This window comes from Pseudophryne corroboree, chromosome 4, assembly GCF_028390025.1.
Source record: "Pseudophryne corroboree isolate aPseCor3 chromosome 4, aPseCor3.hap2, whole genome shotgun sequence".
Classification (NCBI taxonomy): domain Eukaryota; kingdom Metazoa; phylum Chordata; class Amphibia; order Anura; family Myobatrachidae; genus Pseudophryne; species Pseudophryne corroboree.
In genome coordinates, this window is record NC_086447.1 from 504,350,994 (window position 1) to 504,374,046 (window position 23,053).

Below are 23,053 nucleotides of genomic sequence, written 5' to 3' on the forward strand. Positions count from 1 at the left end.
TCCGGCCTCTGATCTGATCCATGAATCCACCGGGATTCAGGTTCTGGTGGCGTTAGATTTCACTCGCACCGCTCGAGGAGTGATGAATTATAGATACATTTCCGCACTCGCCAATTTGTTAGATAATATCACTGAAATGTATGATGACACGTTTAGATACACTGGAAGAGAACTTCAAGCTTATAAAACAGAACTGGTACAGCATAGAATGGTTCTTAATTACCTCACAGCAGTGACAGGCGGATATTGTGTTACATTGGCAACACAGTACGGCGTGAAGTGTTGCACGTATATCACAAATAGCACCGAGGACCCGGTCGAGGTCATAGACCAAAAGATGGACGATATTCTCCAATTGAAGTGGGAATTTCGCCGAAAACACAATCTCACTCTTGCTGCTGTAGGTAATGAGCTGACTGGTTGGGTGTCATGGTTGAACCCGCGAAATTGGTTCTCCGGTTTGGGAGACTGGGCTCAAGGAGTCATAATGGATGTTGGAAAGTTTCTACTATGTATCTTAGGTGTCGTTATATCGATTGGATTGATATTTAGATGCGGGCAGGCTTTAATGAGGTGCAAACAAAGTACCAGAGTGATGAGTTTGAGGAGTGAGGAAACTGTAATTAACCTGGATTTGATTTACGACCCAACGATAGAAACAATGATGTGATGAAAATGCGATTATACGGTCCGTTTCTTTCACCTGTTTTTCTGGTTTTCCTCCAAGATAACAAGACCCCCTTGGACGAGGAAGTTGATGAGACGCTATACAGACAACGGATGGACCAAAGAAGGAGTTTTGACCACTTGAGATATGGACATTTGATGAACTTTGCCATGGATCCCCAGTTTCCCTAGAATTCTTAAAATTACGCTAGCCCAACATTTTTTGTAAATCTAATGGCATTGACAAAGCTTATTGCTCACGCCTAATGAGCAAAACAGCGCAAAGAAGACGACTTTCAACTGATACCGAACAAAACTTCAACCGACAGATGTACATTAACCTGACATAGAATACCACCGCATTTACCGTAATTATGTCTTTTCTTCATTTCTACAACCCTCAGGTAATGACACACATAGTATAGGGAATACAGGCACAGATATCAGCAATCACATATTCCCCCATTCATGTATCATCAACTAAAATGTGCTCCCCATTTTGTTCAAAATCCGAAAAGAGCTCGGTAAAGTTTGACAGCCCATCCACAGACCCGTACCACGGGATAAGAAGGAATTCAAATGTATACTTCGCAATACCTCGAAGCTTGATTTACAACACGTACGGCACGATGATACATGACCCCCCAAACATGGACTCATACACACATGCTTCTGCTATCACACTAGGTCATACCCTCTTCACACCTACTCCTCTCTCCTCCCTCACCCAACCATGGAAATGAATTAACCCCTGACATATATTTTTCTCCTTTTGAAATGTTTTAGAAGGTGGCAGTTATTATTGACTGCCAAAGGGTGGACTGTCAAAGTCAGAAAAATATCTCTATACACACTGCCATATTTGCACCTCACACTGGTCCGCGCTGCGCATGCGTGCGCTCTCCCGTGAAGGCGCATACCCGCTGTTGCGTGCACCCGCTGGTGCACGGTATGCGTATTTACGGTAAAGTTTGTGTAGTCGTAGCGTGCGACTCAATCGTTACATATTTTCACTAATAATGTATTTTATAGATCATGGTCCCTTTGATAGATTCTGAAAGTTTGGTTAACATAGCATGTTCCTGAACGGAGAGATTCCTCTTTGTATTGTACGAAGGGTCTAACAGGGGTCATACAGCAGTGTTTGGTACCCATCGGAAGAGTATTTAAATAGCAATATTCCGGTGTTGGTTTGGAGCGGATTAATCGCTCGTGCGAATAGTTATGGACATAAGAAGTTTATGTCCATTTACTATTATTTGTTCATACTTAATCATGCGGCGGGAAAACCAGTATCCCACCCACCTGAACAGTTGGAAACAGTCACAGCCCACCTGTATTAATCAACCTATGACCTTTTGTTATAATGCAGAGCCGAATTCCTGTGTCCAATGAACAATGAGATTGTAGGGACCATTGAATTGTATTGTGTGTGGGGCATAAATAGCGGGCCGACCATATCCAACTTCACTCTCATCAACGGTTCTCATTGCTGATAATCGGGAGCTGGATATCGAGGCGCATGCGATCGTTTCCCCTTGTGCGTAAGTTCTCTCCGTAATCATATTGTCTTACTGTGAGCCATTTCTCTCTCTCCCTCTCTTCTCTTTCTCTCGTATTTTCCCTTGATTAGACTTAATTGTATTGTATTGTATTTCCTGTGTAGTTATCTGGTTAGGTGGTTTATGTTATATTGTAGTGTATGCTTTGTACTGTGATTCTTTTTGCAAGTATAATAGTCATAATACATATAATAGGTTTCGGACCCTAAGCCCAGGTATCTGTGTATTCTTTTTAGTGTTAAGTATTCCCTGAGCGTCGGTGACGCTCAAGCAGCTTTGTAGTTAATCAGGTTACACAAGGTTGCACTTACACTTTGTCTCTACACTAAGGTTTGCTGTGTATTTCATTGCCAAAGGTATAGATATAAAGGTTTAACGTTGTGAGCGTCTGCATCGCTGGTGATCTCCTCGTGGTCCCGAGCGCCGCTACGCTATAGCGAATCATTACGATAGTCAACAGCCAATAGCGTGCCTGCCTGTGATCACTTGGCCGTGAGTGAACGTGACGCCTGAGCGTCTCGATCACGGCTAAGCGATCGATACGCAACTTGCGTACCCTTACGGTACTTCTTACGTTGCTAGCGTACAGTGTTCTAAGACCTCATATAGGGTTATATATACGATAAATATTTAGCTTTATCACGGTCACCACCCCACACGAAGAGGATATCATCAATATAGCGATTCCAAGACACCAGACTGTCTACAACCAATAGTTCAATCCACTCAGTCATACTTAAGGGACACCATAAGTATTATCAATAAATTGATGAAAGTAAAGTGGCAGCCAGGTTTTTTGATGGTTACAGCAGATGTACAATCGCTGTATACCATCATAGAGCATGAACATGGGTTAGCAGCCACGGGGTTTTTTCTGGATAAAGTGGGGACCAATGAAAACGAGAAAGGATTCATTTTGGATGGCATTTCCCTCATTTTGAGAAATAACTTCTTTTGGTTCAAGGACAGTTTTTATTTACAACTTCTGGGGACAGCGATGGGCACCAGACTGGCGCCCAGTTATGCTAATCTATTTATGGCATATTGGGAGGAGCAGGCGGTGTGGGGCGGCCACCAGCTGGGCGCCAGTCTGGTGTCTTGGAATCGCTATATTGATGATATCATCTTCGTGTGCGGTGGTGACCGCAACACTCTAGAGGCCTTCTGCACACACCTAAATGACAATCAATATAATATAAAACTCACTTTTGAGATAAGTGAAATTGAGGTCAATTTCCTTGATTTAAGAATTTATGTGGAGGATGGCATGATTAAAACTAGCAATTACACCAAAAAGACCGACTGCAATTCTTTTATTGATTATACTAGCAATCACCACCATAATTGGTTACATAGTATCCCCAAAAGTCAGTTTCACCGTATTCGGCGAAACTGTACGGATATTGGGGAATATGAAAAACATGCCAATGTTCTGCAGGATCAGTTCCAACAAAAAGGATATGATCTGGAGGTAATAAGAACAGCTAGAGATCAGAGTGCACGTCTGGATAGGGATATATGTTTAAATGCTAATAAAGGTAAACAAAAGGACGATGTCAGTACTAGGGGAATATCATTTGTTACCGATTTCAATAGCCAATACGCACAGATCGAAAAAATTGTTAGGCGACACTGGGATATCTTAAATAGGGACCCCATGTTAAGAGAGCATATATCAAACCGGCCAAGCTTTGTATATAGGAAAGCCAAAAATCTGAAGGAGAATGTGGTTAATAGTGTGGTGACGGCCCCAAAAATGCAGACTAGGGTAAAATCGAAAGGTTTTTATAGATGTGGGATGTGCATCATGTGTCGCTGTTGTAAGGGGAATGGGAGTAAAATAACGGAATATAAGTCCCTACAAACTAATGTGGTGTATCCAATTAGACAGTTCCTTACCTGTTCCACCAAGAACTGTGTTTATTTATTAGAATGCCGATGCGGTACACAATATGTAGGACGCACAACAAGGGCACTCAAGGTGAGGATGGCAGAGCACGTCCGAAATATTAAGAAAGGCCTTGAAACACACAGTGTGTCCCAGCATTTTAAAAATGCACATGAGTGTAATATCAACCATCTTGTGAGCTTTTGTGCTATTATGAGTATTCAATCCAATTGGCGCAAGAATGATGATGAGGAGAGATTGGCGAGGGCGGAAATGAGAAAAACCTACGAACTAAAAACACTTCATCCTAAAGGTCTAAATTTAGATTTCGAAACCAAGTGGTTTCTGTAGATCCCCCCTCGCTCAACTAAATGGTGCATGTTGGGATAAAATATACATATGGAAATAAAGAAGGGATTTATGGATAATTATAATAGTTTTGGTAATATTAATATCTTTTTTTCCAACAACATAGACTATATATTGAATTTATGAGTGTTAACATGAATATAAGAAAATAAGGTTTTAAAATGTGCCTATCGTAAATTTTTAGTGGTATCTCATAAGTATGAATGGATGTAGAGACCATGCAGCTTTATTATAAAGGAGGATTAATGAAATACAAATGGATTGATATACACTTCTGTTTTTTCCCATGTTAATCCTATGTGGATGGATGAATACACCGCTGTGCGTCTCAATACGGCGGATGTGGACTTCCGTATTGCGGTCCAATTGCCGGAAGTGAAGGAGATCACGTGATAACGACTTCCGGCCGCGACGGACCGCAAACAGCGGGGGGAAATGACGCGCGGTCTCTATGGAGACCAGTATACAACACAGACACGAACATCCGGCGGACAGAAACATGCGGGGACACAGGACCATAGGCTCACCAGGAATTTGTGGATATTAACATCCGGAAGGAGTGACGTTTTTCATTGATAATGAACTGTTCCTGTAGTCCATTCCGGATTATCATCCCCACCAATTAAATGGAATTAGGAGTTTTTGAGGTTATTGTTTGGATATTGATAAATATTGACAGCTGAATAGTATGATATTGTTATGAACTATGTTTTTATGATGATTGGAAAGGAATATGACGTAATTTAATGTATATTTAGGAACAGTGGAACCGGATTGGCCAGGATTGACATGTGGTATGGTCAGTCAGATATAAAAAGGCTAGGGGGTCACTTCCACTGCATACCCTGAGGAAGGATTTTATCCGAAACGCGTTGGTTTTCCACAAGGGGACCCTGGACCAGACCCTTCCACGGTGGTTGGCGGCATTTTGTGGGTAATTTTTTTCATCCTCAAAAATTGAGAACATTCACCCTATCCATCCTACCGGTACCATTGGAAGTGGCTTTTTGGTCTCATATATAGGGTACCTTGTATAGTGTTTTGTTTTTATTGTTCAAGTTTTATCAATTTTGTTTTTTTACATTCCCACAATGTCGGTGGGTAATTTTGGTTTTTAAATAAAAACATATGTTTTACTACTATTCGCTGTCATTTGGATCCATTCGAGTGGAGACAACAAAGGTCCAGACATAGAGACCGGAAAAGATACCTTTGAGCGCACATAGGGCTTATCATAAAGGTAAGTCTGGTGTCGATAAGCTGATGGTGGTCGATTGTATGCAGTATTAAAGAAACCTTTATGTGAATGCATCTCATTGAACCCAGGAATACATACGGATCAAGAATTTATACATAGCATCGCTGGGAGATCGCCTCTTTCTGTTTCTATTGTATCTATAGAGGAGTGGTGCTCCTTTTTGGAGATCTGCCGAGCTGAAGCTAGGGCGCAAGTTACTTTTCAATCCAATTTTTTTTGTCTCTCCAGTCAGTGTTTGGGCGCCATTACACAGTGCAGCACTGTTCCTGGGGCTGTTTGGGCAAATCCTCCTTTGTAAAGCCACCTGCATGTCAGCGCTGTGCATTTTACAAGACACTTAAGTATTCTACATGTCTGTTGACAGTGTTAGTTAAGAAACAGTGCATTTGGTCAGGGTTATATAATACAAGTACCCTGAGATATACATACAGTCTTTACTGTGCATTTATATATCTACTAATTATATAGCTATACTGAGTATTACTTTGTATTGCTAGTCCAGTGCAGTTTTATTGCATGTCATCATTTTTGCGTTGTACATTGTGACTATATGTGTGTGCATGTAGTTGCTGTGTGACCTCCATTTCATGTCTCTCACTCAGATTGCTATCCCTATATTCTATGACCTGAGGGGGCTCAGTGCGTCAGGTTTATTATCTGATATAGACGTCTCACAAGATATACTCATTGTGTATGTTTCTTTGTGATCTTTAGTCACTATATACCTCTTGAATTCCCTGTTTGTGGAATATATAAGCTGCACAGGGGGTGCTAGTCAGGTATATTGCTTCTGATATTGTACTGTGTTTGCCTGAGATTGTTCTTTTAGCTATGTCAGCTACAGGGGGCAACAGAGCTGGAGCTGAGCCCACAGTGTGTGGAGGTAACGCTGCAGGCATGTTTGAGGAAAACTTGGCAGCAGAGAGTTCAGGTTCTGGGGTTCCCTACCCCCCAGTGAAATAGTGGCAAAGGGGTTTTAAAATGACCCACCTTGGGCTACATTTTCCTCTATATTAACTAGGGCCCTCATTCCGAGTTGTTCGCTCGCTAGCCGCTTTTCGCAGCAGTGCACACGCTAAGCCGCCGCCCTCTGGGAGTGAATCTTAGCTTAGCAGAATTGCGAACGAAGTATTCGCAATATAGCGAAAAGATTTTTCTTCGCAGTTTGAGTAGCTCGAGACTTACTCTTCCAGTGCGATCAGTTCAGTCAGTTTCGTTCCTGGTTTGACGTCACAAACACACCCAGCGTTCGCCCAGCCACTCCCCCGTTTCTCCAGCCACTCCCGCGTTTTTCCCAGAAACAGCAGCGTTTTTTCACACACTCCCATAAAACGGCCAGTTTCCGCCCAGAAACACCCACTTCCTGTCAATCACACTACGATCAGCAGAACGAAGAAAATACCTTGTAATGCCGTGAGTAAAATACCAAACTTCTTAGCAAATTTACTTGGCGCAGCCGCAGTGCGAACATTGTGCATGCGCAGTTAGCGGAAAATCGCACCGATGCGAAGGAAAATAACGAGCGAACAACTCAGAATGAGGGTCTATGCTTGTAACTAAACTTACGTCCCTATGCGACCTCCTGTGCCGGTACAACAGATCATGGTCCCTGCAGTTAATCCGCCCTGGGCAGATCTAATCTCCAGTCAGTTACAGCAATTAAACCAATCACTGTCTAAAAAGACCAAGGATTCATCTAAACAGGCCATTACTTCCTCGCAGTCTACCACTGTCCCAGACACCTCATCTGATAAGGATGGTGTTTATACTGACCCCTCAGATTCTGATCCTGATAGTTCTGATGGGGAGGCTGGTCGCAGGTAGATGTTCCTGACTTGTTGGAGGCGATCAGGATGATTCTTCAGATCACTAATGACGCAGAGCCTGATGCCGTTCCTAAGAAACCGGACAGGTTCAAATGTAAGAAAGGGGTAAGCAAGTTTTACCTCACTCTGACCACTTAGTGGACATACGCCAGGAATTCTGGGAAACACCAGGTAAGAAATTCACACCTTACAAGAAGATGCTGGCTCGCTATCCTCTTGCTGTGGAGCTAAGTAAAAATTGGGAAACATCCCCACCAGTGGATTTGCAAGTGGCACGGCTGGTAGTATCCTCAGCTCTGCTTGTGACTACCATCACATCTCTGAAGGAACCGACGGATAAACGTGTGGAGGGTTGTTTAAAGGCTATTTACACCCTAACTGGTGCTGCGCATAGGCCCACTATTGCAGAAACTTGGGCTGCAGAGGCCATTGAGGTGTGGGCCCAGGAGTTAGAGGCAGAGTTGCCTTCCAATGCTTCTGATCATGCTAGACAATGCCTGTCGTATATTGTCACAGCTTCACATTATGTGAAGGAGGCTGCTTCTGATGCCGGTTTTCTTGCGGACAAGGCTTCTACTACATCAATCCTGGCTCGCCGGATTCTTTGGTTGCAGTCCTGGTCCGTTGATCTGGACTCCATGAAAACACTGGGGGTGTTCCCTTTTAAAGGAGACATTCTTTTTGGAGAAGACCTAAACAAGATAGTGGCTGACTTAGCTTCTACCAAAATGGCATATCTGCCTAGTACTGCTCCTTCGGCGCCTAAGGCAAAGAGTACTTCCTCTCGTTCCTTTCGTCCTCTGGGAAAAGCAAAAGGTCAGGCGTACGTGAAACATGGTTGCACTTCCAAACCTACTAAGCCCAAACCCAAACGGGCCTGGGCTGCCAGTCAGCCTGCTTTCAAAACTGACAAGCCTCCCGCATGACGGGGTGGACCTCCCCCTGGGGGATCCCAGGGTGGGGGGCCAACTTTTATGGTTTATCCAGGAATGGTTGAAGACCACTTCCGATGCCTGGGTATGGGAAGTCATCACTCTAGGTTACGCCATATCCTTCAAGAAACGTCCCTCTCATCGGTTTTGCCTGACAGACGTCCCTTCGGATCAGGTGAGGGCAAAAACTCTTAATTTGGTGGTACAGTCCCTCCTGGACACAGGAGTGGTAGTACAAGTGCCTCTGGCTCAGAGAGGCAAGGGGTACTATTCACTGCTGTTACTAGTCCCGAACCCGAATCGGTCGTCCCGGCCCATTCTCAACCTCAAGTCCTTGAACAAATTTGTTAGGGTTTCCAAGTTTTGTATGGAAACTCTTCGCTTTCTTTTGTTCTGCCCTTGGAACCTGGGGATTATATGGGCACCCTGGACATACAGGATGCTTACCTGCATATTTCTATTGCAATGTCACATCAGCAGTACCTGAGGTTTGCTGTGGGCAACCTCCATTACCAATTTCGGGCATTACCTTTTGGCTTGACCACGGCTCCGCGAGTCTTCACCAAGGTCATGGCGATGATGACGGCTGTACTCCGCCATCAAGGGGTCAGGATCCTACCGTATCTGGACGACTTGTTAATCCTGGCAAATTTCTCAGAAGTTCTCCTATGCCATCTGGATCTGACTATCCAATTTCTGCAAGCCCACGGGTGGCTCATCAACTGGAAGAAATCTTCCCTGGTCACTGCGCAGAGCATGGTGCACCTGGGAGTGTTGTTGGACACCCGCAACCAGCAGTTGTTCTTGTCTCAGGAGAAGGTCCTGAAGCTTCAGATTCAATATTTCCTATCTCGTCCGCAAGTGTCAATACATTTGGCGATGCAAGTGCTAGGTCTCATGGTTTTCGGCTTTCGACATGCTCAATTCCATTCAAGCCCTCTGCAGAAACAGATTCTTGCCAAATAGGACGGCCTGCCTCACCGGATCAGGTCTCACATGATCTCCTTGTCTCCTTGTCTCTCCTTGTCGTCGGTCACTGAGCTGGTGGCTCCAGGACCGACGTTTGAGCGGGGGTCGTCCCTTCTGGATCTCCAACTGGGTCCTTCTGACGATGGATGCCAGTCTGAGAGCCTGGGGCATGGTGTTGGACCAACACTCCCTTTAGGGTCGGTGGACCAAGGAGGAATCTCTCCTTCCAATAAACATTCTGGAGCTGCGGGCGGTCTTCAACACGCTGAACCTGGCCCAGCATCTAATTCAGAACAGACCTGTTCAGGAACAGTCGGACAACGCCACCACAGTGGCGTACATAAATCATCAAGGCGGCACTCGAAGCTACATGGCAATTAGGGAAGTATCAAGGATTCTTCAATGGGCGGAACACCATCTGCCAACCATATCAGCGGTATTCATTCCGGGGGTCCTCAACTGGGAAGCGGACTTTCTCAGTTGTCAGGACGTGCATGTCGGGGAGTGGAGCCTCCATCCAGAAGTATTTCAACTCCTCGTGGACAAGTGGTGCACTCCGGACGTAGATCTGATGGCGTCTCGACAAAACCACAAGGTTGCGGTCTTCAGAGCAATAACAAGGGATCCTTAAACATCGTTCGTGGACGCACTGGCAAGCCCATGGAACTTTCGGTTGCCATATGTGTTCCCTCCAGTGTCTCTACTGCCCAGAGTGATAAGGAAGTTCAAACAAGAAGGCAGCATACTACTTCTGATTGCTCCCGCGTGGCCCAGACGGCATTGGTTCTCAGACCTCCTGGGCCTCTCGTTAGGGCGTCCCCTTCTACTTCCACAATGACCAGACCTCCTCGTTCAGGGCCCTTGTGTCTACCAGGATCTGGCCCGATTGGCTTTGATAACATGGCTCTTAAAGCTTCTGTACTGAGGGCCAAAGGTTTTTCGGAGGTGGTCATTCAAACTATGTTGAAGGCCCGTAAGCCGGCTTCTGCTCGGATTTACCATAGGATCTGGAATTCTTACTTTGCTTGGTGTGCAAATAACAATCATGATGCTTACAAGTTTAGTACAGCCAAACTTTTGGTTTTTCTACAGCAAGGCCTGGACTTAGGTCTTCGTCTAGCCTCCCTCAGGGTTCATATTTCTGCCTTGTCGGTATGGTTTCAGAGAAAAATTGCATCTCTGCCTGATGTTCATATCTTCACTCAGGGTGTGTTGCATATTCAGCCTCCTTATGTCCCACCTGTGGCCCCTTAAGATTTGTTGGTGGTCTTGGAGGCCTTGCAAGAATTTCCATTTGAACTTCTTGCATCCGCAGATCTTAATTGGCTTTTCCTTAAGGTCTTGTTTCTGCTAGCCATTGCCTCTGCTAGATGCGTTTCAGACCTGGGTGCCTTATCCTGTAAGTCCCCCTATCTGATTTTTCACCGTAATCTGGCAGTTCTTAGAACACGCCCTGGTTACCTAGGTGGTGTCTTACTTTCACCTTAACCAGGAGATTGTGGTTCCTGCCTTTAATTCTCCGGAGTTTTCTTCTGGAGAGCAGTCTTTAGATGTGGTATGAGCTCTCCGTATCTATGTGAAGAGAACTGCTTCCATTCGGAAATCTGAATCTCTCTTCGTACTGTTTGGTTTTCACAAACGTGGCTGGCCTGCTAATAAGCAGACCTTGGCCAGATGGATTAGAATGGAGATTGCACATGCTTATGTACAGGCTGGTCTTCCAGCTCTTGCTACCATTAAGGCCCATTCTACTCGGTCTGCTGTACCTTCTTGGGTGGCCCGCCATGGTGCGACCCTTGAACAATTGTACATGGTGACTACGTGGTCCTCAGTGAACACGTTCATTAGGATCTATGCAGGGGCGTTTTAAGAGAGGACTAGGCCCGGGTGCAGCCTCCTCCGTTCGGGCACCATCATCTCTGACGGCAGCGCTGAGAGTCTGAGCACTAGAGTGCTCATATTCTACTGCGCATGCGCAGATCTCCGGGAAAATGGCGCGGCAGTCATTTTCCCTGAGATTTCTCTACTGCGCATGCGCAGAACTCCGTGAAATTGGCCTCTGGGCCCTTTTCTTGGAGTTTTAACACCACTGTGGACGTCGCTGCGGGACTCCGGAGGGGTGAGTATTCAGAAAATGGGTGCAGCGTGTGCGGTGGGGGCCCCTCTGGACTCAGGGGCCCATGTGCACCGCACACACTGCACACATTATAGAAATGCCAGTGGTTCCATGCCTTCGATACTTCGGCCTCCCAGGATGCTTCCTTTGGACGCCGGGTTCTTGTGTCCGCTACAGTGTGTCCCCTCCCATAAGGAACTGCTTTAGGACATCCCTGATGTTATTCCCTGTGGAGCCCAGTGTACCCCGCAGCAGAAGACAAGATTTATGGTAAGAATTTACCATTGTTAAATCTCTTTCTGCGAGGTACACTGTGCTCCACAGGGCGCCCACTCTGACACACTTAGCTTCTTTGGGTTGGTATGGCATTAGCAGCTGACACCCACTCCTGTCGTGAGTGTGGGGTGTATGTGGCTACGAACGATTGTAGTCTCTTTTACCTGCTACTACATTGGACTGGTTAACAAAAACTGAGCTCCTGTGCACGGAGGCGGCGCTATGCATCTTGGAAACAGTCAAAGCTTTGAGCCTGTTGGTGCCTCGGATCAAGATCCTACTCTACACCCCGATGTTATTCCCTGTGGAGCCCAGTGTACCTCGCAGAAAGAGATTTAAAAACGGTAAGTTCTTACCATAAATCTCGATTTTTACATGAAACAATCTCTCTTCCTTTCTTTCTTGCTCCTCTCTCTCTTTCACCATCTCCCTGACAACCTTTTTGTCTCTCTCTTCCTCCCCTCACTCTCTCTCCTGCTACTCTAAGTGGCATTGTAGTGACAACACTGGGGGGCCCTTTCAAGATCTTGCTATGGGGCCCATGATATTCTAGTTACGTCCCTGCCCTGCTCACTGTAAATTAGCTTTAGTAACAGAAATTAAACTGATCATATAGAAGATGTTTTGTCACAGTCAGACCGGCAATTTCCATAATCCAGTGAACAAATTATTTTTCATGGAAAATAATTTTTTTTTGTTTAAACAAAAACAGAAAACTGTTTAAATAAAAAACATACCAAGCATAACAAAATGACTTGGGCACACTTGACAAGTATCCACACGGCAGCAAACACTGGGACAGATTGGATAGCTCCCAGCATCAGAGCAGTGAGGTGCTGCGATTCGAGGGTGTTTAGGCGTCGGGGCCTAATGCCGTGAAGTGCACGCCCCCATCAGACACCTGGGCTCACCGCTACACTGAGGTGCAGTAGTATCTATTTGCTTGTTCCCTCTCCTCCCCCTCCCCCCTGAACCTCTCTCTGTTGCTTATCTCTCTCTCTCTCCCTGACATTGGGCCTACTTCAGACCTGATCATAGCAGCAAATTTGTTAGCAGATGGGCAAAACCATGAGCACTGCAGGGGTGAGGCAGATATAACATGTGCAGAGAGAGTTGGGTTTGGGTGGGGTGTGTTCAAACTGAAATCTAAATTGCAGTGTAAAAATAAAGCAGCCAGTATTTCCCCTGCACAGAAACACTATAACCCCCCCAAATCTTAATCTCTCTGCACATGTTATATCTGCTCCCCCCCCCCACCCTACAGTGCACATGGTTTTGCCCATCTGCTTACAAATTTGCTGCTACGATCAGGTCTGAATTAGGCCCACTGTCACTATCTCCCCCACTCTCTTCCTGACACAGACACTGCCTCTCTCTTAACTCTCTCTCCCTGACACTGTCTCTCTCTTCCTCACTATCTTCCTGACACTGTCTCTATCTCTGCCTCTATCCTTGATATTCTCTCTCTCGACACTGTTTCTCCTTCTCTCAACCTGACACTGTCTTTCCCTGACACTTTCTCTCTCTTCCTCTTTTCTCCCTGACACACTCTATCCTTTATACTGTCCCTCTCTCTTTCTTTCAACCTGACTTTCTCTCTCTCTTTCCCCTGACACTGTTTCTTTCTCTCGCCCTCCTTCCTTGACACTGGCTCTCTCGTCCTCCCTCCTTGACACTGTCTCTCTCCCTGAAACTGTCTCTCCCTCTCTCGCCCTGACACTCTCTCCTTGACACTGTCTCTCTACCTCTTTCCCTGACACTGTCTCTCCCTTTCTCTCCATGATGCTCTCTCTCTCTGACACTATCTCTTCCTCTCTCTTTGACACTGTTTCTTTCTCTCTCTCTTCCCCTGACATTGTCTCTTTCAATTTCCCTGACAGTCTCTCTTTTCCTGATGCTCTCTCTCTTTGACGCTATCGCTTTCTCTGTGACACTCTCTCCCTGACACTGTATCTCTCTCTCTCTGTCACCCCTCTCTCCCTCTCCCATACAACCTCTCTTTTTCTCCTCCCCTTCTCTCTCTTCCTGATGCCCCCTCTCTCTCTATCCCCTCTCATTGCTATCTCTCTCTTTCTCCCTGACACCCTTTCTCCCGCTCCTCCCCTTCTTTAATTCCCTCTTTTTACATGAAACACTCTCTCGCAGAAAGAGATTTAACAACGGTAAATTCTTACCATAAATCTCGATTTTTACATGAAACACTCTCTCTTCCAATCTTTCTCACTCCTCTCTCTCTTTCACCATCTCCCTGACAACCTTTTTGTCTCTCTCTCACTCCCCTCACTCTCTCTCATGCTTCTCTAAGTGGCATTGTAGTGACAACAGTGGGGGGGGGGGGCTTTCAAGATCTTGCTATGGGGCCCATGACATTCTAGTTACGCCCCTGCCCTGCTCACTGTATCTTTAGTAAGAGAAATTTAATTGATCATATAGAAGATGTTTTGTCACAGTCAGACCGGCAATTTCCATAATCCAGTGAACAAATTATTTTTCATGGAAAATCTATTTTTTTTGTTTATACAAAAACAGAAAACTGTGTAAATAAAAAACATACCAAGCATAACAAAATGACTTGTCCACACTTGATAAGTATCCACAGTAAAAAAACAAACAGGAAGTCTATGTGGAAATTTATTTGTAGAAAAATCTACTAATGACTAACGAAAATTCAAGACAATCATAGCAGCTTGTTCAAGTGTCCTTCCTGATTGAAACAGAGTTTGCACCATAGATGGATCATGTACTGCTCCCCTAAAGGTATACCCCCACCAGAGAAAGCACTACTGTGTGGTGTAATGTGAATAAGTAGCAATATGTTGTGGATTAATGTGAATTATTGACACCACTTTGTGATGCAAAGTGAATAAGGTTGCACTGCTGTGTGGCATAATTTAAATTGGGTCAACTATTGCATGGCCACACCCCTATCAAGTAGCCAGTGAAGTATGGCAGTACTGATTATGATGTCACAGATGAGAGAGTGTGGATAACAACTAATGAGCAGTGGGGTGTACTTCTGCTTTCCAGGTATTGTGTGCTAAGAATCCATGTTACATTTGCATTGCAGGGATTAGTAACTGGCACCCTGGATGACATTATAATCAGTACTGCCATACTTTACTGGCTATGCCCTATCTCATCTGATTTTGGAAGCTAAGCAGTGAAATTCATGGTCAGTACTTGGATGGAAGACCATCTAGGAATACCAGGTGCAGCAATTATATCATTTTGACACAGAGAGCAGAAGTAGTGGAGAAACCCTCAACCTGAGCTTATACTTTATCCTCTGAACTAGAAGGTAGCCCTGCACATTTTACCTTACCTTCTCTATTTACAGACCACTCACTTATTACCTACAATTCCATCAATAGGTATCTATCCCGTCCCCCATGCAGACAATCAAGCCATTTCTTTTGACAGAACATTAAGTCTTTGTTTACAACCAGGAGTGATTATCTATTGGCACAATTAAGAAACCGATATTGATACTAGTGATGAGCACTGGAAATTTTTCGGGTTTTGTGTTTTGGTTTTGGGTTCGGTTCCGCGGCCGTGTTTTGGGTTCGAACGCGTTTTGGCAAAACCTCACCAAATTTTTTTTGTCGGATTCGGGTGTGTTTTGGATTCGGGTGTTTTTTTCAAAAAACCCTAAAAAACAGCTTAAATCATAGAATTTGGGGGTCATTTTAATCCCAAAGTATTATTAACCTCAATAACCATAATTTCCACTCATTTTCAGTCTATTCTGAACACCTCACACCTCACAATATTATTTTTAGTCCTAAAATTTGCACCGAGGTCGCTGGATGACTTAGCTCAGCGACCCAAGTGGCCGACACAAACACCGGGCCCATCTAGGAGTGGCACTGCAGTGTCACGCAGGATGGCCCTTCCAAAAAACACCCCCCAAACAGCACATGACGCAAAGAAGAAAAAAAAGAGGCGCAATGAGGTAGCTGTGTGAGTAAGCTAAGCGACCCTAGTGGCCGACACAAACACCTGGCCCATCTAGGAGTGGCACTGCAGTGTCACGCAGGATGGCCCTTCCAAAAAACACCCCCCAAACAGCACATGACGCAAAGAAAAAAAGAGGCGCAATGAGGTAGCTGTGTGACTAAGATAAGCGACCCAAGTGGCCGACACAAACACCTGGCCCATCTAGGAGTGGCACTGCAGTGTCACGCAGGATGGCCCTTCCAAAAACTACTCCCCAAACAGCACATGACGCAAAGAAAAATGAAAGAAAAAAGAGGTGCAAGATGGAATTGTCCTTGGGCCCTCCCACCCACCCTTATGTTGTATAAACAGGACATGCACACTTTAACCAACCCATCATTTCAGTGACAGGGTCTGCCACACGACTGTGACTGAAATGACGGGTTGGTTTGGACCCCCACCAAAAAAGAAGCAATTAATCTCTCCTTGCACAAACTGGCTCTACAGAGGCAAGATGTCCACCTCATCATCATCCTCCGATATATCACCGTGTACATCCCCCTCCTCACAGATTATCAATTCGTCCCCACTGGAATCCACCATCTCAGCTCCCTGTGTACTTTGTGGAGGCAATTGCTGCTGGTGAATGTCTCCACGGAGGAATTGATTATAATTCATTTTAATGAACATCATCTTCTCCACATTTTCTGGATGTAACCTCGTACGCCGATTGCTGACAAGGTGAGCGGCGGCACTAAACACTCTTTCGGAGTACACACTTGTGGGAGGGCAACTTAGGTAGAATAAAGCCAGTTTGTGCAAGGGCCTCCAAATTGCCTCTTTTTCCTGCCAGTATAAGTAAGGACTGTCTGACGTGCCTACTTGGATGCGGTCACGCATATAATCCTCCACCATTCTTTCAATGGGGAGAGAATCATATGCAGTGACAGTAGACGACATGTCCGTAATCGTTGTCAGGTCCTTCAGTCCGGACCAGATGTCAGCATCAGCAGTCGCACCAGACTGCCCTGCATCACCGCCAGCGGGTGGGCTCGGAATTCTGAGCCTTTTCCTCGCACCCCCAGTTGCGGGAGAATGTGAAGGAGGAGATGTTGACAGGTCGCGTTCCGCTTGACTTGACAATTTTCTCACCAGCAGTTCTTTGAACCCCAGCAGACTTGTGTCTGCCGGAAAGAGAGATCCAAGGTAGGTTTTAAATCTAGGATCGAGCACGGTGGCCAAAATGTAGTGCTCTGATTTCAACAGATTGACCACCCGTGAATCCTTGTTAAGCGAATTAAGGGCTCCATCCACAAGTCCCACATGCCTAGCGGAATCGCTCTGTGTTAGCTCCTCCTTCAATGTCTCCAGCTTCTTCTGCAAAAGCCTGATGAGGGGAATGACCTGACTCAGGCTGGCAGTGTCTAAACTGACTTCACGTGTGGCAAGTTCAAAAGGTTGCAGAACCTTGCACAACGTTGAAATCATTCTCCACTGCGCTTGAGACAGGTGCATTCCACCTCCTATATCGTGCTCAGTTGTATAGGCTTGAATGGCCTTTTGCTGCTCCTCCAACCTCTGAAGCATATATAGAGGGTTGAATTCTACCTCGTTACCACTTCTTGCTTCAGATGATGGCAGGGCAGGTTCAGGCATTTTTGGTGGTGCTCCAGTCTTCTGTACGTGGTGCCTGTACGCCGAAAGTGTGCCGCAATTCTTCTGGCCACCGACAGCATCTCTTGCACGCCCCTCTCGTTTTTTAAATAATTCTGCACCACCAAATTCAAGGTAAGTGCAAAACATGGGGCGTGCTGGAATTTGCCCAGATTTAATGCACACACAATATTGCTGGCGTTGTCCGATGCCACAAATCCACAGGAGAGTCCAATTGGGGTAAGCCATTCTGCGATGATCTTCCTCAGTTGCCGTAAGAGGTTTTCAGCTGTGTGCGTATTCTGGAAAGCGGTGATACAAAGCGTAGCCTGCCTAGGAAAGAGTTGGCGTTTGCGAGATGCTGCTACTGGTGCCGCCGCTGCTGTTCTTGCGGCGGGAGTCAATACATCTACCCAGTGGGCTGTCACAGTCATATAGTCCTGAGTCTGCCCTGCTCCACTTGTCCACATGTCCGTGGTTAAGTGGACATTGGGTACAACTGCATTTTTTAGGACACTGGTGAGTCTTTTTCTGAGGTCTGTGTACATTTTCGGTATCGCCTGCCTAGAGAAATGGAACCTAGATGGTATTTGGTACCGGGGACACAGTACCTCCAACAAGTCTCTAGTTGGCTCTGCAGTAATGATGGATACCGGAACCACATTTCTCACCGCCCAGGATGCCAAGGCCTCAGTTATCCGCTTTGCAGCAGGATGACTGCTGTGATATTTCATCTTCCTCGCAAAGGACTGTTGGACAGTCAATTGCTTGGTGGAAGTAGTAAAAGTGGTCTTACGACTTCCCCTCTGGGATGACGATCGACTTCCAGCAGCAACAACAGCAGCGCCAGCAGCAGTAGGCGTTACACGCAAGGATGCATCGGAGGAATCCCAGGCAGGAGAGGACTCGTCAGAATTGCCAGTGACATGGCCTGCAGGACTATTGGCATTCCTGGGGAAGGAGGAAATTGACACTGAGGGAGTTGGTGGGGTGGTTTGCGTGAGCTTGGTTACAAGAGGAAGGGATTTACTGGTCAGTGGACTGCTTCCGCTGTCACCCAAAGTTTTTGAACTTGTCACTGACTTATGATGAATGCGCTGCAGGTGACGTATAAGGGAGGATGTTCCGAGGTGGTTAACGTCCTTACCCCTACTTATTACAGCTTGACAAAGGCAACACACGGCTTGACAAATGTTGTCCGCATTTCTGTTGAAATACTTCCACACTGAAAAGCTGATTTTTTTTGTATTTTCACCAGGCATGTCAATGGCCATATTCCTCCCACGGACAACAGGTGTCTCCCCGGGTACCTGACTTAAACAAACCACCTCACCATCAGAATCCTCCTGGTCAATTTCCTCCCCAGCGCCAGCAACACCCATATCCTCCTCATCCTGGTGTACTTCAACACTGACATCTTCAATCTGACTATCAGGAACTGGACTGCGGGTGCTCCTTCCAGCACTTGCAGGGGGCGTGCAAATGGTGGAAGGCGCATGCTCTTCACGTCCAGTGTTATGAAGGTCAGGCATCGCAACCGACACAATTGGACTCTCCTTGTGGATTTGTGATTTCGAAGAACGCACAGTTCTTTGCTGTGCTTTTGCCAGCTTAAGTCTTTTCATTTTTCTAGCGAGAGGCTGAGTGCTTCCATCCTCATGTGAAGCTGAACCACTAGCCATGAACATAGGCCAGGGCCTCAGCCGTTCCTTGCCACTCCGTGTGGTAAAAGGCATATTGGCAAGTTTACGCTTCTCCTCCGACGATTTTATTTTAGATTTTTGAGTCCTTTTTTTACTGATATTTGGTGTTTTGGATTTTACATGCTCTGTACTATGACATTGGGCATCGGCCTTGGCAGACGACGTTGATGGCATTTCATCGTCTCGGCCATGACTAGTGGCAGCAGCTTCAGCACGAGGTGGAAGTGGATCTTGATCTTTCCCTATTTTTGGAACCTCAACATTTTTGTTCTCCATATTTTAATAGGCACAACTAAAAGGCACCTCAGGTAAACAATGGAGATGGATGGATACTAGTATACTTATGGATGACGAGCGACTGCCGACACAGAGGTAGCTACAGCCGTGGACTACCGTACTGCGTCTGCTAGTGTAGACTGGATGATAATGATATAAAAATATATATATATCACTACTGCAGGACAGGTATATATTGTATAGTGACGGACCTGCTGGACACTGTCTGCACTGCAGACTCCTAAACTACTAGTATGAAGAAGATAGAAAAAAAAAAAAACCACCACAGGTAGGTATACAATTGTGGATGAGCGACTGCCGACACAGAGGTAGCTACAGCCGTGGACTACCGTACTGCGTCTGCTAGTATAGACTGGATGATAATGATATAAAAAAAATATATATATATATATATATATATATATCACTACTGCAGGACAGGTATATATTGTATAATGACGGACCTGCTGGACACTGTCTGCACTGCAGTCTCCTAAACTACTAGTATGAAGAAGATAGAAAAAAAAAACCCACCACAGGTAGGTATACAATTATGGACGAGCGACTGCCAGTGCCGACACAGAGATAGCTACAGCCGTGGACTACCGTACTGCGTCTGCTAGTATAGACTGGATGATAATGATATAAAAAATATATATATATATATCACTACTGCAGGACAGGTATATATTATATAATGACAGACCTGCTGGACACTGTCAGCACTGCAGACTCCTAAACTACTAGTATGAAGAAGATAGAAAAAAAAAACCCACCACAGGTAGGTATACAATTATGGACGAGCGACTGCCGACACAGAGGTAGCTACAGCCGTGGACTACCGTACTGCATCTGCTAGTATAGACTGGATGATAATGATATAAAAAATATATATATATCACTACTGCAGGACAGGTATATATTATATAATGACGGACCTGCTGGACACTGTCAGCACTGCAGACTCCTAAACTACTAGTATGAAGAAGATAGAAATATAATGAATGACGGACCTGCTGGACACTGTCAGCAGAATGCGTTTATAGAATAAAAAAAAAAAAAAACACCACACGAGTGTTTAACTTTTTCAGGCAGACAATATACTGGTGGTCACTGCTGGTCAGTCACACTGGCACTCTGGCAGCAAAAGTGTGCACTGTTAAATATGTACTCCTGCTATAACTGCTCCCCAGTCTCCCCCACAATTAAGCTGTGTGAGCAGTGAGCACTACTCAGCACAGTCAGATATACATAGATGATATTATCATGCAGCACACTGAGGCTGAGCACAGATATGGTATGTGACTGTGTATCGTTTTTTTTCAGGCAGAGAACGGATTATATTAAATAATAAATAAAACTGGTGGTCACTAGTATAACTATGAGCAAAACTCTGCACTCTCTGAGTACTCCTAATGCTCCAGTAAATCAAGTGTCTCACTCTCTATCTAAACGGAGAGGACGCCAGCCACGTCCTCTCCCTATCAATCTCAATGCACGTGTGAAAATGGCGGCGACGTGCGGCTCCTTATATAGAATCCGAGTCTCGCGATAGAATACGAGCCTCGCGAGAATCCGACAGCGGGATGATGACGTTCGGGCGCGCTCGGGTTAGCCGAGCAAGGCGGGAAGATCCGAGTCTGCCTCGGACCCGTGTAAAAAGCGTGAAGTTTGGGGGGGTTCGGTTTCCGAGAAACCGAACCCGCTCATCACTAATGGATACCCAAATAAAAGTGCCACATTATCATAACCTAATATTGTCACCTTACTTTCTTCATCTGTATTACATTCTGAACACCTCAAAACTACATGCTACCCCCTTAGAGGGTCCATTGGAGGTGCTCACCTTGTTCTAATCTTTACTGAGCAGCTTTATCCTTGTAAATTTATGTTTGTAACCTTACTGTCTTTTTAGTAATTGATTAAAAAGTAATTTTAAAATCTTTTTCATTACTGTATTAAGAGTGTCCCAACAACGAGTCTTTCTTTCCTATTTTTTTCTTTTAATGTTGTGATGTAGCCAAGTATGTGTTTGTTAATCTGGCTTTGGTCTCATATTACTGATTCTACTTGTAGCTGTCTAATGCCGTAACTGGTCTTGGGAACACTATTAGTTATTACACAAAGAAAATGAAAATAAATTCAAACTAAAATAATTGTGAGCTATTTGATTTTGGGTTGGTGACCAGAATTAATATCTCTGTCATTAATATCCCTATATACTACAGAGTGTACACCATGTGTTTGAACATGAGTCACAGCTTATACAACAAATATGGCTCTATTGATCTGTCACCCCTTAAATTCCAACAATTATAAACTACTGTAGATATTATTTGGTTTACATAGTATTAGTACAAAAAATAGAGCTTAATGAAGATGATGATGATGGTGTTACAATGTATCTGATCCTTTTACAGGTGCAACATTGGCAATCTACTGAATATGGAAGAATATGGACTACATATAGAACCATAACAATACCTACCAGGCCATGGAACAAACAGTGTCATTTACAATTTTAGCCTCCGTATCATAATCATTTATTACATGTGAAGCATTCATTCAATATCCGAGCTACCACTGGCTCACACATATAGCACCAGTAGTATGTGCTCCTTTAGAAAACAGTAACAATCATTGTACTTACTGTACAGAACAGAGTGTAACAATCTCTTGTCTTGTAGGATGCAATGAAAGATCTGCGATTCCTATGGACTCTGAAGACTGGATGCTGTGTAGAATATTCTCTGTTGAAATAATGGATGGTATTAATAACAAGCAGATGCCAAGAAAAAAAGCTATTGGCAGCACCAAGAGTTCAGACTAGGACAGGATCATTAATACTAGGGACAATGATCTGGCATTGACTGAATGACACAAAGTTCTATACACACATTTTATAAATTAATATAACAATAGATTCATATAAAAAAACACCCTTATACCTACTAAAGTGAAATGTCTCTTGATATGATACTTAAATTATAAACAATATCAATGCAGTAAGAGACTGCTGCACCTATACCATGGAAAACAGTGTGACTCTGGTGCTGGTGTATCTGTGGATGTCTCTGGTGTGTTTCCACACTGCACATCTCCCAGGGCTAAGTGTACTTCACTACTGATGATGCTGAGTCATATATTACTCAGACACATCTACACTTGTAGCTGAAGGAGGATAACTTGGTGGTAGGAGGACATTCAGACATAAGCTAAATAAGTTTAGCAAGGGCTTGTCAGGTTCTGTCAATGGTGCTGTGGACTATGTAGAAACGTGCTTGGGATGTCGACATTGACCATGTCAACATTCATCATGTTGGCACTAATGAAATGTCAACATGATTAAAATGGCAATAAAACAGTGTGTCATGGTATAGCACTCACTGACCCGTTAGCTGATCTTTAGCAGTGTTTTCTTGGTCAGATGATGGTGATGGTTACTACACAATACAGAAATATAGGAAAACTTTGTGCGCAATAAAGCAGCTGGTATAGTCTCAAAGATTCCTGGAGGTTTCCTTCACCCTCCACCAATAAAGTGCACAACAAGAAAAAATGGAAACTGAGACTTAACTAGCGCATTCTTAACTTCTGCTGATACTTGTTGTTCCACAAGATTC

The 23,053-nt window shown here is 44.8% G+C and overlaps 1 protein-coding gene across 1 annotated transcript in view; it reads right to left on the reverse strand.

Annotated features, from left to right (window-relative positions):
- Window positions 1-22,180, reverse strand: part of LOC134909859 (amine sulfotransferase-like) — a 190,499-nt gene extending 168,319 nt beyond the window's left edge. Inside the window, exon 1 of the mRNA XM_063917189.1 lies at window positions 22,081-22,180. The gene's annotated coding sequence lies outside the window, so the exon portion shown is untranslated. The remainder of the gene's footprint in view (window positions 1-22,080) is intronic.
- Window positions 22,181-23,053: the final 873 nt, after the last annotated feature.